The sequence below is a fragment of the Carassius carassius genome, chromosome 32, assembly GCF_963082965.1.
Source record: "Carassius carassius chromosome 32, fCarCar2.1, whole genome shotgun sequence".
In the NCBI taxonomy this organism is placed as follows: Eukaryota; Metazoa; Chordata; class Actinopteri; order Cypriniformes; family Cyprinidae; genus Carassius; species Carassius carassius.
In genome coordinates, this window is record NC_081786.1 from 20,713,817 (window position 1) to 20,733,422 (window position 19,606).

At 42.7% G+C, this 19,606-nt stretch overlaps 1 pseudogene; it reads left to right on the forward strand.

Annotated features, from left to right (window-relative positions):
- Positions 1-16,665, forward strand: part of LOC132113333 (proton-coupled folate transporter-like) — a 49,027-nt pseudogene extending 32,362 nt beyond the window's left edge.
- Positions 16,666-19,606: the final 2,941 nt, after the last annotated feature.

Genomic DNA, 19,606 nt, shown 5'->3' on the forward strand with positions numbered 1-19,606 from the left:
GCGTGTTCGCACGCAAATGGATGCAGGTGAGCTTGCTTTCAAGTGCTGCCTGACTGTTTTTGACACTGTTTCATCAGGCACAAACCCTGAAGGTTAATTAATTCACTGGTTAGGTTTAGATGTGTCTGAGAGAATCTAAATATTTATGGGCTTTGTTTTCATACAAGCTGAACCACAGGACTGTGTAGTGCTTATGTATTCTAGTGCGGTGGTTGTGTATTTCGGAGATTACACAGCTGTTATATAACATTATTCAACATCAGCATCATTTTAAGCATTTTGAATTATACATAGATCTTGGTACTCACCAAATGATCAGATTTATGGACAATAAAATTGGTGAAAAATCCAATGAATTTACATTTTAGGAGGGAGCATAGACACCTCTCTTGGGCAACCACAGCAAATATTAAGAATGACACTAAAAACTTTCCAAAAACTCTAGCAAATGCATAGATGTTATAGCATTGTAGCAGCAAGTTTTGCACTATTCACCACACCACCAATGTTCCCTCTAAGGTGCACATGTGCACTGCTGCACATTTCTTCTGCATGCTTTGTTCATGGTGTATTTTTTATTTTTTACTCAGGTGGCCAAAATGTCCGCCCAATAGAGAAAAGTTTTGCTCAGCAAGAAAAAAATTAGAGGGAACATTGCAATTCCCTATATTTAAAATGCTGTATTATTTATGCCAAGCCAGTAGATGGCGATGTCACTTTTGTAAACAGAAGATAACAGCATTGTTTTGCACTTTGAAACATTTTCAGCACATACAAATTGTTTCGTTTTTGGTTGGTTACTATAGTTCCACCCTAATGGATGGATGAAATAAAGTCCCACCTTTAAAGAGTCAATCACATTTTGAATAAAAGTCACATTTGGGAAGTCACAGGTACAGTCACATTTACCGTTGTTCTGCGAATTTTCACAGCTAAAATCCTGTCCTTTCTATAGACCAATTCAGTGTTTGTAAACAGTGATGACGTTTTTTGTGGGTGGAGACTATTTGGTGGCAGAAAATTACTGTTTTCAAGTAGCAGTTGCATTAAATTGAAATTTGAACTCAGAACTAGGAGATATAAACTTGCATTTGTGTGATAAAAAAATCTGAATTATGAGATAAAACAGGTAAATGTAATGTAAAATGTTAATAGTAATATGTTTAAATAGAATTTCATGCTGTAACTGTAGGGTTAATACATTATATCCCCTATGAGCTGCATATGTGAATATTTAGACCTTCAAAGCTATTCTTTAAATCAGAGATATGCTTTAAAAGTAGAGTAATCATAGCAGTTTTCATCCGTAGTCGGTCTGTTTAAACATCTGCATTTAGTTTCAAATGGTATCTTTGATGACAGTATTCTATAAAAAATATTAGTATTCCTATCTTGACATACAAAATTTATATTTTTCTCTTATTTCATGGATTATACCCATTTCACTTCACTTGTTACCAGTGTTTTTCTGCCACCACTATGCACGCTGCAAGTGACGTAACTGTGATGTTATCCCATGACTGGGAATTTCGCATGAGGATGGAATATTTTCATGCACAGATTTAACAGCTAGTACAAGTTGGTCATGTTTGGTTTGAAATGGGTTTACATCACTACATATTTGACAATGGATCCATGTATCCCTATGTAGCTCCCATAACACTCTTTGCTCCTTTTCAAGGCAGATTAAATACAAAAGTTTGAATGGACTGAACTTCAACCAAATTATTATTTTTTTTCTTGGCAAGGTTTTTCAGTTCTAACCTGCTGTGCTGCTCTCTGGCAGGGCTTGGTCTGCTGGGTCTATTTCCTGTGCTGATGAGGTGTATGAAGGAGATGACATTAGCGAAACTCAAGAGTTTTGTCCAGAATCGCCTCTAAGTCCTACCTGCCCTCTCAAGCAACACATGGATGGTCTTCCTCGCTAAGCTTCCATAACTCAAATGACTCAAATGATTTATATAAATGATATATTGTCATAATGAAACTCCTTGCAAAGTTATTGTGCATGAAAAATGATCGAGTAAGCCATTAGGTCAAGTTAATGATACGGTAGGGTCAATGATGTGATTTATTTTGTCCAGACCTATTCATTTATTCAAGAATACATGAAATATGCAATTCATACATACAATGACTTGAACACATATTCTCTGATAACCTATTGTTGACATTAAGTTTAAATAAATGAAGCTATTTATTTGTTTGTTTTTGTTTTTTGTTCATGAAAGTGATATAATTAATACTGTAATATAACAACACACGTGCACAGATGCATTGCCTTGGATTGGTAAAATTTTGATGACATAAAAGAGTCCTGCATCCAAAGAAATTCCAAACAGCACAACTGACCCTATTTCAAATCCGTCAGTGAACATATCAAAGCACATCTCTCTTCTCTAAACCAATGTAGATTTCTTTTGTCAGCATGTGACATACACAAAGCAAATGTTTCCCACTCGAGACTGATGGTCTTCACTTGAGCTGCCTTTTTTAACAAGACAGTCAAATGGCTAAATGTTTTGGAAAAACAGTGTACCTGACCAGACTTTTCATGGTTCACATTCATTCCTCACTGCTGTCTGAACTCCTTGGCTTATTCCAGGGGGATCCACCTCCACAGAGGAGTTCTCAGAGTGGTAAATAATGATAACATTGTGCCGGCCTTCATAGATGGCCACACTCAGGGAGAGACAGCCGGATCGGCATTAATACTGTTTATTAAATAAATGGTTGTGGAAATTGTTATTCTAATCGATGTGGCAGATGAAAGGCCTTTAAAGGGAGATGAGTGGCGGCTCAAATGAATAATCAGTGCCAGGGAGGGGGAATTTGCATGCTGGTCTTTTCTGTTGGCTGCGATAATGAGGGTCACAGCAGCGGCACGTGGGAGTCATAACCTCTGAAAGTACAGCACATGTGTGGTGTGTGGAGAACCGACACACACACACCACCGCATACATATCAACGCAAATACAGAAAATTTTTGTTCTCGATTACGCATGATCAGGCGGCTGTGACTAGCAAGTGACTTTACATTCTGAGCAATTAAGAGAAGCCCATGCTTTAAAATCACAATTACCTCGCATAATTTCATACATATAGATTAAGCTCATGAATTATTGAACATTCCATTTAGATTCACTTACATTTCAGAATGTTTAGCATTCCTCTGATCTCACTGGAGAGATTAGTTACTTGTGTCTTTGTTTCATTTTAAGCAATATTTCTTAATATAGTGTAGGCCTGTGCAGGTCTATAACAGTTGTTTACTGTTAATCTTAGCACTTTTAAGAACTGGTTTGTCCTGTGGTTTTGTAGTTGCTGTAGTTGGTGCTCCATCTGGTATCAGCAAAGCAGTGATTCGTTCTTTGTCTTCTGCCATTATAAGAGCTGGTGAACAAGGTACTGTGTTATGAATTTAGAATTCACTGAGAGAAAGAGAGGGACAAAAATAAAGTACTAATATAATTTTTTTTATAGTCCTTTTGTAAATCAACCAATGGTGTTTTTAGTAAAAGCACAGTAACCACATATTTAATATTGTCTTACTGTAATATACTGTACAACCGCACTTTAACATTTTCTACCATATTCATCTATGATATTTACAATTAAACTTTTGTAAAAAAAAAAAAAAAAAAAAAAAAAAAATATATATATATATATATATATATATATATACATATATATATATACATATATATATATTGTAACGAATTAAACCTTCATAATCATCGGGAAGAAGGAGGCGGGAACCAGCGGACAATCAAATTATATTTTAATAATCAAAATAAAGACAAAACATTACGTTACAAAACGTTACATCAGTGACTGACAAAATCGGGGATCTCGCTAGAGAGACGAATCACCTTTGAGTGTTAACAAAACGAGCCAATGAATATTGGCCTGCAAGATTTGCATTGTGCACCCTGCCCTGCAACGCGGGTATAAAAGGAGAGCGCGTGCAGTCACACAAACAGTTTTTCGCTGAGGAGCCGAGACGGTGTGCCCCGGCCGTACAGAGGTGGTACAGCAACTGTGGCAATGGAACGTAACGTCTCCGTTCCTTCCTTCAGGGAACGAGGGTTACATACGTAAGCGAGATGTTCCCTTTCAGTCAGTCACGTTCAATGTTACGTCAGTGACTGACGAAATTGGGGATCGATGAAAGCCAGCAAGTCCCCCCACACCAGTTGGGGTGGAAAACCGGACAGGGCTTGACAGAGGAACCCGCACTGCTGTTCCGTACAGTGAAAATTGGATAACACTGGGAAAGCGTACCCAATTAGGGGGACGCTGTGGAACCACATCCTGCGCATAGGAGGTTACATGTGGAATTACACATATGGGCTGGCCATAGGGCAGTGCTACATATGGAAGTCTTTGCGGTAGACTCAGGCCACCTGGGGTGAGATCACTACACAACAAAGATGGCAGAGAGACCTCTGCCAGGGAAAGACACAGGCTCACCGTGAGGGAAGCCGTACCGTGGAAGAATACACATGTGGGATCACCCCAAAAGGGGGAATCACTACACACGGGCACCTAGCCCAGCACGAGGGCTGACCTTGAGCATACACATGAGTGTTGGACCTGGCGTCTGGTGCTCCGCCATGCCTGACTGCCGAGGGTGCGGGAGGAACAGGGTTCGCCAAGAGGAATAACTGAAACGAGAAGCACTTAGGCGAACGTATCCTGTCCGTAGAGGGGAATGGCGCAGCAAGCGTGATTGACACAGAGCCGGTCCAGCATTACAGGCCATCTGAGGTGAGTATGCGAGAGGACACAGGCTCTACACGAAGATTATAGAATCTCGCAAACATGTTAGGTGTCGCCCAGCCGGCAGCCCAGGAGGAAGCCACAGCTCTTGTAGAGTGTGCTCTCACTCCAAGGGGGCACGGTAAGCGATGGGCCTGATATGCTAAGACTATAGCCTCCACTATCCAGTGGGCAAGTCTTTGTTTGGAGACAGCCTTTCCCTTCTGCTGTCCTCTGTAGCAGACAAAGAGCTGGTCTGAGGTTCTGAAGATCTGCGTGCGGTCCACGTATATGCGCAGGGCACGAATGGGACAGAACAAAGCAAGGGCTGCATGCCCATTGCACATGGCACCCCAGCCGATGGCAGAGGCATCTGTTGAAACAACAACATTCCTGGACACTTGCACTAGGGGAACCCCTGCCCGTAGAAAAGCAAGGTCTGAACACGGGCTGAAGGTTTGGCGGCAGGACGGAGTAACCAAGACCCGTTGCACGCCGCGATGCCATGCCCATCTCGATCGTGAAGCCAACACTGAAGTGGTCTCATATGAAGCAACCCGAGCAGCGTGACAGTGGCAGCGGATGCGATATGCCCCTGGAGCCTCTGAAACTGTTTCAGTGGAACCGCCTTCCTACCTCGAAATGACTCCAGGCAGTTCAGCATTGACTGAGCATGCTCTATCAAGAGACGCGCTGTCATGTCGACCGAGTCCAACTCGACAGCGAGAAAAGACATCCTCTGGACAGGGGAGAGTTTGCTCTTTTCCAAGTTGACCCGAAGCCCCAACCGGCTGAGGTGGTTGAGTACCACATCCCTGTGTGCGTAAAACTGAACTTGGGACTGGGCCAATATGAGCCAGTCGTCGAGGTAGTTGAGAATGCGAATGCCTGCTTCCCTCAAGGGAACGAGGGCTGCCTCGCCGACCTTGGTGAAAACACGAGGTGACAGGGACAGCCCGTAGGGGAGGACCTTGTACTGATATGCCCACCCCTCGAACGCGAAGCAGAGAAACTGCCTGTGTCGGGGGAGAATCGAGACAAGAAAGTATGCGTCTTTCAGGTCGATCGATGTGAACCAATCTTGTCGCTCTCCTTTTATACCTGCATTGCGGGGCGGGGTACGCGATGCAAATCTCGCATGCCAATATTCATTGGCTCGTTTTGTTAACACTCAAAGGCGAATCGTCTCTCTAGCAAGATCCCCGATTTTGTCAGTCACTGACGTAATGTTGAACGTGACTGACTGAAAGGGGACCTTTAGCCCTGTTGTACCCTACTAATTATGGTTTCATGGTTAAATATGTATGTATGTATGCATGTATGTATTTGCAGAAATAAAAATGTTTTGTATAGATACCATGGTAATACCATGTTTTTGTACATGTACCATAATAAGTAAAAACATCTATTGTTTGTGAAGTTGCATTGAAACTAGTTATTAAAACAAAAATAAAAAAACAAAACAAAACAAAACAAACGCTTATACAAATACATTTAATTGTTCTGAATCTCAGAACAAACTATCATTATAAGTATTATCATCTGAAACCATCCCTGTGTGTGTTTTTATAGGGTAATGTGTACAAACGTACTCGGTTACTAATGTAACCTCGGTTCTCTCTGGAAGAGGAACGGGTACTGCGTCTTAGCTAAGACGCTACGGGAAAAGTCTCTTTTCACGATACACTGAAGCAAAAAATTATCCTTAATTTTGAATTATTGTAAAGCGCATTTGCAGCAGCACACAGCCATAGGCGAGACGGCTCGCTCGCTCATTGGCTGCTCTGCAGCAACTGCATAAGCCTATCGAGCGCAGGCTGATGCAACATCAGACCAATGAGGGCACTTCGCGCCCTCCATGCCACTTCCCGCCGAAACGGGTGTGGCCTAGCCCTATAAAGGGAGCTCGAAAAGGCTGACTCACCTGATTTATTTCATCGCCGAAGTGAACCAGAGTGAATCCTATGCACGGCAGAGAACGCAGTACTCGTTCCCTCTTCTAGAGAGAACCGAGGTTACATTAGACGCGGCAATATGACATCACATATTCAAGGCAAGGCCTGACCAATGTGAAAATATGGGGTCTTACGCAATACTGCCCATATAACTGTCGGCAGCGCATCGCGCTTGCGATCTCAGAGTTCCAATCAGGACACTGATTCAACTATACCGACAACAGCTTTGCTTGCAGAGCGGGAACCTCTAGGTTATAGAACCTGATAAATGTAGACGCGAGGCCCATCCTGCCGCCATACATATATCCTGTAAGGAAATCCCACTAGACCACGCCCACGATGAGGCGACGCCTCTTGTGGAGTGTGCTCTGACACCCAGTGGGCACTGAAGGCCCCTGGAAGTGTAAGCTAACGCTATAGCGTCAACTATCCATCTGGATAGGCTCTGTTTTGAAACAGCCATTCCCTTGGAACGTCCACTGAACGAGACCATCAGCTGCTCAGTCTGTCTGAAGACAGCAGAGCGAGACACATAAGCTCTTAAAACCCTAACGGGGCAAAGAAGACTTGAGTCTCCATCCTCTTCTGACACCGACAGGGCAGACAGGGAAATAACCTGAGCCTGAAACGGTGTGTTGAGGGATTTCGGCACATAACCGTGCCTAGGTTTGAGTATGACTCTTGAGTCATTAGGCCCAAACTCCAAGCACGTCGGGCTCACCGAGAGCGAGTGCAGGTCACCCACACGCTTCACTGAAGCGAGAGCCAACAAGAACACTGTCTTGAATGACAGATGTTTGAGGCTAATCGTTCGGATAGGCTCGAAAGGGGAACCTTTCATGGCCTCCAAAACCGTCGAGAGGTCCCATACAGGGACTGACGGAGGTCTGGGAGGATTCAGCCTCCTAGCTCCTCTAAGGAAGCGACCAAATCGTTCCTTCCTATTGACTGACCAAGCGTTGTCTCAGAAATCGCTGCGATAGCTGGCACGTAAACTTTGAGCGTGGAGGGGGCTCTGCCCTTATCCAACAGCTCCTGTAGGAAGGAGAGAACCTCCGTCACCTCACAACTAAGGGATGAACGTCCCCGAGCTGTGCACCAGCTGGAGAATACTGACCACTTCGAGGCATATAGCCATCGAGTCGATGGCGCTCTAGCCTGAGTGATAGTATTTAGCACTCCCACTGAGAGATTAGTGGGTAACCGTTGAGCGCCCACACGTGGAGGGACCACAACTCCGGTTGAGGGTGCCAAATCGAGCCCCTGGCCTGCGAGAGGAGGTCCCTCCTCAATGGCACTGGCCACGGGGCAGTGTCTGCTAACTGCATCAAATCTGGAAACCATGGTTGGTTCTTCCAAAGTGGTGCTACAAGCAGTACTGAGCATCTTGTTTCCCTCACCCGTTCTATCACCTGCGGAAGGAGGGAGACAGGGGGAAAAGCATAGAGCTGGCTGCACGGCCACCTTTGTGACAGCGCGCTTTCGTTCTTGGAAAAGAACGCGGGGCAGTGAGCATTTTCGTGGGACGCGAAGAGGTCCACTTCCGCCCTGCCAAATCTCTCCCACAGCAGCTGAAATGTCTGTGGGTGTAGAGACCATTCGCCCGTGGGAATTTTGTTTCTGGACAGTCTGTCTGGACCCAGATTCTGTAGCCCAGGCACATGAACTGCTCTCAGCGAGCATAAGTTGCGCTGAGCCCAAACCAGGAGGCGTTCCGCCAACCTGTACAAGTTTCGGGAGCTGAGACCGCCCTGGCGATTTATGTAGGACACCACAGACATGTTGTCCGAACGGACTAAGACGTGGTGGCCCTTGATTTGGGGACAAAAGCGCGTCAGCGCGTTCTCCACTGCCAGCATTTCCAGACAGTTGATATGTTGGAGCTTTTCCCGTTCTCACCACAGGCCAAAGAACGGTCTGCCCTCGAGCAGCGCTCCCCATCCCAAAGTGGAGGCGTCCGTCGACACCACTTTCACTTTCGAGGAAGTCCCCAGGCTTAAACCTGATTGGTACCGCTGTCCAGTGGTCGTTCGCTGTCCAGGGTTTCGAGGCTGTAACACAGCTCTGATTGACCTTGAGACGCAACTGACCGGATATCCACGCTCTGCGCGGTACTCGCGCTTTCAGCCAGAACTGCAAGGGGCGCATGCGGAGCAGGCCCAACTGAAGAACTGGTGATGCTGAGGCCATGAGACCTAGCATCTTCTGAAATTCTCTGAGCGAGAAGGTCGAGCCGCAGCGGAGAGAGCTCGCTGCGCGCTGAATGCCCAACGCGCGCTGTGGGGACAGTCACGCCGTCATGGAGCGTGAGTCCAGAGCTATACCCAGAAACAGTATCGTCTGACTGGGGTTCAGCGAACTCTTCGTCCAGTTGACACTGAGACTGAGTTTCTCGAGGTGATCGAGTAAAATGGCCCTGTGTTCCACGAGCTCTGATCGTGATTGAGCCAGAATCAGCCAGTCGTCCAAATAGTTCAGCACTCGCATGCCTCTGAGTCTGAGAGGAGCGAGCGCTGCGTCCATGCACCTCGCAAACGTACGAGGAGCCATGGACAAGCCGAACGGCAGGACTGTATACTGGTATGTCTGGCCCTCGAAGGCGAATCTCAAGTATCGCCTGTGACGTGACGCTATCTGTATTTGAAAATACGCGTCCTTCAGATCTATCGACATGAACCAGTCTCCTCTGCAAATATGCGCAAGGAGTTTCCTGGTTGTAAGCATTTTGAAACTGCGTTTCGCCAATGCTTTGTTCAGCTGTCTTAGATCCAGTATGGGTCTGAAACCCCCGTCTTTCTTGGGCACTAGAAAGTATCTGCTGTACAGCCCCCCTTCGCTTTGAGCTTGAAAAACAGGCTCCACAGCCCCTTTGCTCAACAGTTTTGATATTTCGGCTCGAAGTAGGTGTGCTACTTCTGTTTTGACCGTAGTTTCGACGCACGCTAAAAAGCGCGGAGGGTGTCGAAAAAACTGTAGCGAGTAGCCTCTCTGTATAATGTCTAGCACCCGATCCGAAACCCCTGGAAGCGCTGACCATGCTTCTGCATGAATGGCTAAGGGTTGGATGCGAAGCGCGCTCTGTTGGCTGGGCAACGGCAGCGCTTCGATGTGCTGTAACATGGGCGTTATGCCTGTGACATTTGAGGCGGGGATTGCACTGATCACAGCGGGCAGATCGCTCGTCCTCGACCCCGCCACGGTGCTTAACCGAGTGAGGGAGGGCTGAGCAGGTGCTGTCTGTGAGTAATTGTGCTTTGCGGGGCCGGTCTAGCACGACTCGCTGCAGAACCGGAGCGCTTCGGGAGGAAGTGCTTAAATGCTTGAGATGCTTTCTGGTCCTCGACGAATCTCTCAACGAACTCGTTGACAGAAGATCCGAAGAGGCCAGCGGGAGTCAGCGGGGCGTCGAGGAACGCAGTGCGTTCAGACTCTGCCATGTCTGAAAGCGTCAGCCAGAGATGCCTCTCAGCCACCGTAGCGGAAGCCATAACTCGTCCCATGGCCTGTGCAGCGGACTTAGTAGCGCGAAGAGAGAGATCCGAAGCGCTCCTCAAATCCGCGAGACAGATAGCCTCAGGTCCCCTCACGTCCAGCTTACGGAGGAGATCACCCTGGAATATCTGCAGCGTGGCCATGGTGTGTAGTGCAGACGCAGCCTGCCCAGCAGCAGAAAAGATCCGCGCAAGCAGAGATGACGTCGTGCGGCAGGCTTTAGATGGCAACACCGCTTTCGTCCGCCGTCCAGCAGAGGGCGGGCAAAGGTGCGTCGCTATCGCATGTTCCACCGGCGGAAGTGACTGGTAGCCTCTTTTTTTAGCATCATCCAGTGTGGAGAATGCTGGTGAGACAGACGAACGAGTTTGTGCTGAAAATGGAGCATTCCAAGCCTTTGACACCTCTTCGTGAAGCTCAGGAAGAAATGGGGCGGGCTTTGAGTTCGGAGAAGTACGCTCATCCGGAAGAAAACTACCATCCAGCCGGGAACGAGAGGGGGGCGCTGGTGCAGACCACTCGAGGCCGAGGCTCGTCGCGGCCAGCGTGAGCACACGCATCAGCTCCTTCTCGATGTCAGCTCGTCTGCTGGGCTTCTGAGCAGAAAGCGCGAGATCCCCGGAGCTCGCCCAGCTTTCACTGCCCGAAGCTAGCAGAGAACACGTGTCCTCTTCCCCCGACGCGGCCCTGAGATCGACTTCCTCGCAAGACGCGGCGGCAGACAGCGGGCGCTGACCATCGGGAAGTGATGCAGGGGAGGCCGGTGAAGCCGGTCGAGCTGGCGAGCTCGGTCGAGCTGGCGGTTCCGGAATCCGCTGGGAGCGGTGCTTTTTACGGCGCTGCAGCGCAGCGGGGAATGCAGGCTCGGAGAAAAATATCAAGCGAGTCCTCAGAGTCACCATTGGCAACAGCTCGCAGTGAGGGCAGCCCCCGTCAGCGAGCGCGAGCGCTGCATGATCCTCACCCAGGCAGGAGACACAGATGATGTGACGGTCTTCCTCGCTGAGTGGGGCTCTACACAAGCCGCAAGAAGGCATCTTTAAAAAGACGCAGCTCTTTTACGAGTGTGTGTCGCAGGGCAAACACACACACGAGGATACGAATGAAAAGGATATAGGCGCCGGAAAGCGCAGCAGGAACGGCAGTGGAAGGCGGCATTGGCCAGCGGCTTCAAAAATGGCTCGTCCCGCTGGGACACTGTACAAATTGTGAGTAAAAAAAGAATGGAATAATTTACAAATCTCATTAACTCATCTCATGAAAATATAGATTACATAGCAAATGTTGAAAGTGAGACATTTTGAAATGTCATGCCAAATATTGGCTCATTTTGGATTTCATGAGAGCTACACATTCCAAAAAAGTTGGGATAGGTAGAAATAAGAGGCCAGACAAGTTAACTGTACATATGAGGAGCACCTGGACCAATTTGCAACTTATTAGGTCAAATGGCAACATTATTGGGTGTAAAAAGAGCCTCTCAGAGTGGTAGTGTCTCTCCAAAGTCAAGATGGGCAGAGGATCACCAATTCCCCCAATGCTGCGGTGAAAAATAGTGGAGCAATATCAGAAAGGAGATTCTCAGAGAAAAAAATGATTAAGTTATCATCATCTACAGTGCATAATATCCAGAGCCGAACAGTAATGGAGTACATTTACTTAAGTACAGTACTTAAGTAAAATTTTGAGGGATCTGTACTTTACTCGAGTATCATTTTTGGGGAGTACTCATGACTTTACTCAAGTACATTTGAGAGGCAAATATTGTACTCTTTACTCTGCTACATTTCTATCCATAACCGTAAGTACCCGTTACTTCTTCGGCCCCGTCCACATGGAGACGGAGCTTACCCCAATCCGATCTTTTTTTTCCTCGTCTCAAGAAATATCCGCGTCCACATGAAACCTCAAAACAATGTAGTATACATGCCAGACCAGCATGTGGTGCTGTAATTCTGCCACAGAGATACACTTAAAACGGAGAAGAAGACATGGACTATGCTCATAAACATTGCGCGTGGTACACAAACGAACATGGAACAATACATTTATTAATATGTGTTAATGTTAGTTAATAAAAAGACAATCGTTCAGTGTTTGTTCATGTTTTTGTTGCTGTAACGTGACGTAGCAGTGTCTGATTAGGGGCGAGATGTGGGCTGATGACTTCATCGGTTCAGAAAATATACGAATTCGCCATCCAGACGAAAACGCAAAACGGCAGATCCGTGTGGACGAAACGTCTATCCGATAAAAAATTTGTGCATATCCACATAAACGTGTCTCCGTGTGGATGGAAAAAAAGGAAAAAAGCAAAAATCTCAGAAACCCTCAGTATGTTGTTTCCCTCTAAAACGTGATTGGATTGTGCAGGCACCACTGACTGGGACAGCCTATCAGCAATCACATTTGCACACACAAAGATTTCATGACAGTACGTACACACACACCCACACACACACATATACATGCCCACACTCACACACACACATAGTTGTCACACATAGATCATAGATTGTGTATGTGAGAATGGTGTTAATTCAGCTGAAAGTATTTTCTTCTGCCTTTGCCTGTATGTCAATGTGAGAGGAAGGGGCTTAATACTGTCACTCAAATGAGCTGAATAATTTTTTTCCCTCTTTGTAAGCTGACCTAAACTCAGCTGATTAACTAATTTTCTTTAATCATTATTATTTTCTCTTCTACGCTGCGTGTATAACACGGTCAGGTTCAGAGGTGTGTCAGAACATTGCTATATTGCCTTCTTTGCTGGTTTAAGTTTATTGATTTGATTGATGAAAAAACATAGAAACTCACATGTACACACAATTGTTAGCTGAATTTTCTTTTCTGATATTACAAATTAATGTAAGCTGAGCATTTGCTTTGATGTTCTTGAGTATGCGGTGTGTTTAACACAGTCAGATTCAAATGTGGGTGCAAAAAATACATTAAAACTCTAGCAGAGGTTTGTCAGAGCATTGCCATTGTGCTATTGCACAAATGTTAAATAAAGAAACATAGTAAAAAGATGAAAATGATTTGATTTTACTTTTAATTCCTTTTACATTCTCCAAAGTATTAACATTAACATTTTTCATAACTCCATGTAGGACGTTTCTGTACATAAATGTAAGCACTGTGGCAGTAGTAATGGAATATTTAGAAAATGTACTCTTGATACTCAAGTACTTTTAAAAACAAGTACTGACTGTAGTACTTTTACTTGTACTTGAGTAAAATTTAGCAAGGGGTATCTGTACTTTTATTTAAGTAATAAAGCTGTGTACTCTGTCCACCTCTGATAATATCATCCAAAGACTCAGAGAATCTGGAACAATCTCTGTGAGTAAGGGACAGGGCCAGAAAACCATACTGGATGATCTTCAGGCCCTTAGACGGCACTGCATCACATACAGGAATGCTACTGTAATGGAAATCACAACATGGGCTCAGGAATACTTCCAGAAAACATTGCCGGTGAACACAATCCACCATGCCATTTGCCGTTGCCAGCTAAAATTCTACAGGTCAAAATAGAAGCCATATCTAAACATGATACAGAAATGCAAGCATTTTCTCTGGGCCAAGGCTCATTTAAAATGGACTGTGGCAAAGTGGAAAACTGTTCTGTGGTCCGACGAATCAAAATTTTAAGTTCTTTTTGGAAAACTGGGAGACCATGTCATCGGGACTAAAGAGGACAAGGACAACCCAAGTTGCTATCAGCGCTCAGTTCAGAAGCCTGCATCTCTGTTGGTATGGGGTTGCATGAGTGCATGTGGCATGGGCAGCTTACACATCTGGAAAGGCACCATCAATGCTGAAAGGTATATCCAAGTTCCAGAACAACATATGCTCCAGTCCAGACGTCGTCTCTTTCAGGGAAGACCTTGCATTTTCCAACATGATAATGCCAACCACATACTCTACTGCATCAATTACAACGTCATAGCTGCATAGAAGAAGGATCCGGGTACTGAAATGGCCAGCCTGCAGCCCAGATCTTTCACCCACAGAAAACATTTGGTGCATCATAAAGAGGAAGATGCGACAAAGAAGACCTAAGACAGTTGAGCAACTAGAAGCCTGTATTAGACAAGAATGGGACAACATTCCTATTCCTAAACTTGAGCAACTTGTCTCCTCGGTCCCCAGACGTTTGTAGACTGTTATAAAAAGAAGAGGAGGTGCCACGCAGTGGTAAACATGGCCTTTTCCCAACTGTTTTGAGATGTGTTGATACCATGAAATTTAAAATCAACTTATTTTTCCCTTAAAATGATACATTTTCTCAGTTTAAACATTTGATATGTCATCTGTTTGGAATATTTATGTGTTGAAATTTGAAACTTCCACATCATTGCATTCTGTTTTTATTCACAATTTGTACAGTGTCCCAACATTTTTGGAATTGGGTTTGTACATCACAACATCCCTTTCTTCTCTGTCTGATCTACAAGCCCAAAAATGAGCTGAAATATCCTGAGGAAACTGCAAAGTGTTTTGACCTTCATATGACAAATATATTTTGATTCATGCCTTTCTTTTTAATCTTTACTTTCTTTGACATTTGTTTCTGCCTGATAACGTAGCTAAAAGCCCAAGATTTAATCTCCATTGTCCTTTCAAAAATCCCTAATGAGAGGCGTTGCAGTATGCATAATTAACTGGGGAACTGATCACCGGCTTTCTAAAGAAAATCATAGATTTATCAAACTCAGCTAAGTGGAAAAAAAAATGCAGGAAGAACAGAGCAACAACAAACGACTTCTTGAATACACTTTCATATTCATATATCCATCCCGGCTTGTTTCCAATACTCACGCAGCACGCAGCTCTAAGCCAAACCGAAAATAAATATCTATTAAGTTTGTGGACACAAACATCTTTCTTCCCATTACTTTTATTTATTTTCCTGTTGATGCAAGAGTGATACAACTGTGAAAGGACACGGTGATGACAGGCCATTCCCATCCCTAAATGCACTGTTTTCACTGTTCAAGCCACCTCTCTCCACTTTGACAGGCTTTTCCTCGGCTTGTGTCTCAGATTGCATGTGTCACTGACTCTATTGCAGTTTCTAGTAATTCCAGGGCACTCACACGTCTTCCAGCTTCGGTGAAGATCAATAAGTATTGCATGTTCCAGGCACTTACGGGCTGCCCTGATGCTCTGCGACTCATTCTGCTCCAGTTAGTCAGAGCAGTCACTAAGTTCTCAGGAAGATATTTTATCAAAGTGGATCAAACCATTATTCATGCCAACGATTTACTGCACAGACCTCAGTTTCCACGGCTATTATTCTTTCATTCAGATAAAATCATAAGTTATGAATTTCAGGCACTTCCACGGCATATTAATGAAACGGCGCTAGCTTTATCCACAATGTTTCAGAAATCTTTATTAGATATGCATGTTTTTAATTTAAGGGGTAAATGTTGGGCTCCACTATGTATTCATTTATTGGTCCCACTTTATATTAAGTGTCCTTAACTACTATGTACTTAAATTAAAAAAGAAATACATTGAACATTGTGTTCATAATGTATTGCAAAACACTTTTGCTGCTATTTAGGTGGGATATGGGTAAGGTTTGGGAAAGGTTTGGTGGTATGGGTATGTTTAAGGGTGGGTTTAGGTGTAAGGGATGGTCAACAGTGTAATTATGAATGTAATAACTGAAATTAATTACAGATGTAATTTCATGCAGGTACAAAATAAGTGCATTGTACTATACCAAGAGATTAATTTAAATGTAAGTACACAATAGTTAAGACCACTTAATTTAAAGTGGAACCCATTTATTTATTTGTTTGTTAAAATAAATTAAGAAAAAATACCTCCAACAAAACCTCTGATATAGCCCAAATGTAGCTTGTAAGCACTGTCAGTTAATTTGGATAAAACTGGCTGTCAAATGTATCAATTTTAAATATGGACACAATTTTACTGAAGTTTGTTGTAGTGTTTGTTTTAGGGTAAATAATACTTTCTTTGTCCCATAAACTAAATTAATGAGTACAAAGGACTCCAGCACAAACTTATTTATTTATTTATTTTTGATGAACAAAATGTAAGATTAATAAAATAAAATCAATAGTCATAGAAATATTTATGTTTTTTTGTGTGTTTTGTGATTTCCCATTCATGTTACAAAAGTTATAAATAGTCAGTTGTCTTTACATGTTGAACCAGCAGGCTAATTTATTCACTAAAATGTATTTCTCACTAGCAAACTAAGCCTGGTTCAGCTGAATATCTCTGCATGTCTGTTTCACATCTTTATTGACTTGAATGTTTATGTCCTCAGGTGCCGTCAGTGGAAGTGACCTGCATCCTTATTGCTGCTACATTCTTTAACAGACTGTACCCCCTGACCCTGCCTACCTTCCCCAGGATGCCCTTCATCATCATGGCAGTCTTCACACTCTTCGTGCTCATTCTCTTGCAGTAAGACAATCTTTCCTTTAAATAGAGTCTACAGAAGGTACAATATATTGTAATATTGTGAAATATTATTACATATTATAAAAAAAAATTCTTTTGTAATTTATTACTGTTATGGATTGTCACTGAAGTGTCATTTCTCGCTATTATCAAGAGATGTGCTGATTGATTGATTTATTTATTGATTTTTTCATTATACTTTTTTAGGATCCTTTGATGAATAGAAATAAAAACAAATTCTTACTCATCCCCTTTGTACTTTGTAATAAAAATGTTTAAAGGGGTCATATGACATGGCTAAAAGTAAAAAAAATCTGGTGATTTTTTTGTGTAATGCAATGTGTTAATGCAGTTTAAGGTTAAAAAACACATTATTTTCCTTATAATGCACATTATTGTTTCTCCTTTATGTCCTGCTTTTCTGAAATGCGTAGATTTTTATCATTCTGAAAAGCGAGGTATGCTCTGATTGGCCAGCTACCCAGTGTGTTGTGATTGGCCGAATGACACAAGCATGTAACGGAAATGTTACACCCTTCACCATACTGTGACATCTCCCGGCGCGACAAGACAAAACCAATGAAACCTATTACAAATGAGTCATTTGTTGCATCCAGTGGGGACATAATTACAGATTATAATGACTTAATACTTTCTTTTTACACATTGCGTATCGAGCTGCGTTATCATAAAATCATGTCTGCATTTGTGATTGGAGAAACAACAAACAACAAGCTCTACTATTAACTGTTCAAAACGCTTGTTTAAATCATCAGTGGCAGATTCTATACATAAGAAAACGTACTTACAGACTGTGAGTCAGAAGCGCCAGACTATCCTCACAAAGTTGAAACTGCCCCAGTTTATAGAAACAGACACCGGCATTGTAGGTTACTCTCACAAGATAAAGTCCTCATCCTCTGCAAAATGCCCTGCACAAATCTGAATATTTGGGTTGAACCGTTCTGGAACAGTGTTGAAATACAACTTATCCACTGACTTCTAGTTGTGTCCTCTTTTGGAAGGCCAAACAAAGTAGTTTCGATTTCTCAACAAAACACCCAGCGTCTCCACAGCATGGCGGTGGCAACAGTGAGAATAAACTTGTAACACTCCAAAGAGAAAGGAAAAATTTAAATTGCATCATATGACTCCTTTAATATGCTTGTTGCCACCCCCCCCCCCCCCCCCCCCCCATTTTTTTGTTTTAAAGTTTTATAAAATAAGATATGTGATTATTACTTTAAGAGACTTTAATGTTTTGTTCATAATTTAACATAAATAACACACAGTCATGCTTTCATTTAAGTTTATAATCTGTGTGCTTTAAAAAAAATTATCAGTGCCCAGTAGAGCTGGCAGAAATTTAAAAAAAAAAAAAAAATGAAATTAACCTACCTGCACAGTCATTCTGCATCCAACTTGCTAACTCTTTCTGAAGTAAACGAGTGGTGGCTGTTGCAATATCTAGCATGAAATCATTGTACACTACACAACCTTTTCAGAACATTATCTGAGGTGTGACTATGTGTAATGTTTCAGAACAAAACAGGACTCTTTAGGTAATGTTATCCACAGACTGCTGCTCTAAAAGCCCATTAGAAATTCCTGGGAGAACCCATGGCTCAAAAATGCTAATTCCCTTCTGGGTATTAGTGCTACAAACTGAACACCTCTATTCAATTGATTTCTATATAGCTTTTCACAATACTTATTGTTCAAAAAGCAGCTTTACAAAGAATAGTGCCTTAAACCCCAGTGAGCAAGCCAACTCGACATTGGCAATCTGAAACTCCCTAAAATATTTAAATAGATAAGGAATGTTTTGGAGGAACCAAGGCACAGTTGGAGAAGCTCTCCTTCTCACATATTTAAAAATGAGTACATACATTTTAATTTGAGCAGATGTAATCTAGCTACATGATATTAATACTAATTATATCCATTATTGGCTAATTTGTTTTTCAATCAAATGTCATGATCAGTGTTCTCCTATTTTTCTCTTCCACAATTCACAATATTGCCCCAGATATACAGTGTGATTTTTGGCATGGGAACTCTTTTGGTCAAATGAGGTCACAATTATTGTCCAATTTTAATGTTAATTGCTTGCTTAGTGTCTGGGATAATTGCATTAGATATTCTTTTTGAGTTAATACCAAGTGGAACCATAGTTTAAAACTAATGTTTATTTTAATAGCTAGTTATTAAGATGCTCACTTAAACTGTAATGTGTTTCAAAAATATACATCATAACAAATGAAGGGAAGCATCCCAGGCCTTGTGATAAAGATGGACCATTATCGTCCTCTATGGTTTAGTAATACTTCCCAGTGGTTTTTAACTAGTTTGGCTTTAAGATTAAGATTTTAAAAGCTAAATGTTTAGCACACAAAATAATTGCACTTTCAAGGTAACTACTGTGGCCTTTTAATGCAAAGTTATTGTCAATACTGTATGCTACTTACAAACCACATATATTAAAGGTCTAATATGTGTTTTACTTTGAAGTATGTCTGCACTGCCATTGGTTTTGATTTTTATATATTTGGAGAAGATGGAGAGACATATTGTGTGATAATAGCATAACATAAGTACTTACATTTGTCATGTGGAGATATACAGAGGATAGCAAATTAGAAATTGATCCAGCTGTTGCGTATTCTTCAGTATTTATAGGTAGAGAGGGATCTTAATACATTTCTACTCTTCTCCACATGTAATATGAGCACTGCACATCTAAACTCAATCTAGCCACTAAGGTCTAGTTTCAATTAGTAGATTAATGTTTTCAATAAAAAATATATATATGTATATTTAAGAGTTCTTTTTAGGTAATTTGGTGACATCATTATTGAAGACTTTTAAAGGGTTAGTTCACCCAAAAATTAAAATTAGACTGTTTTTTTTATTTTTTTTTTACTTACCCTAAAAGTATCCTAGGTTTA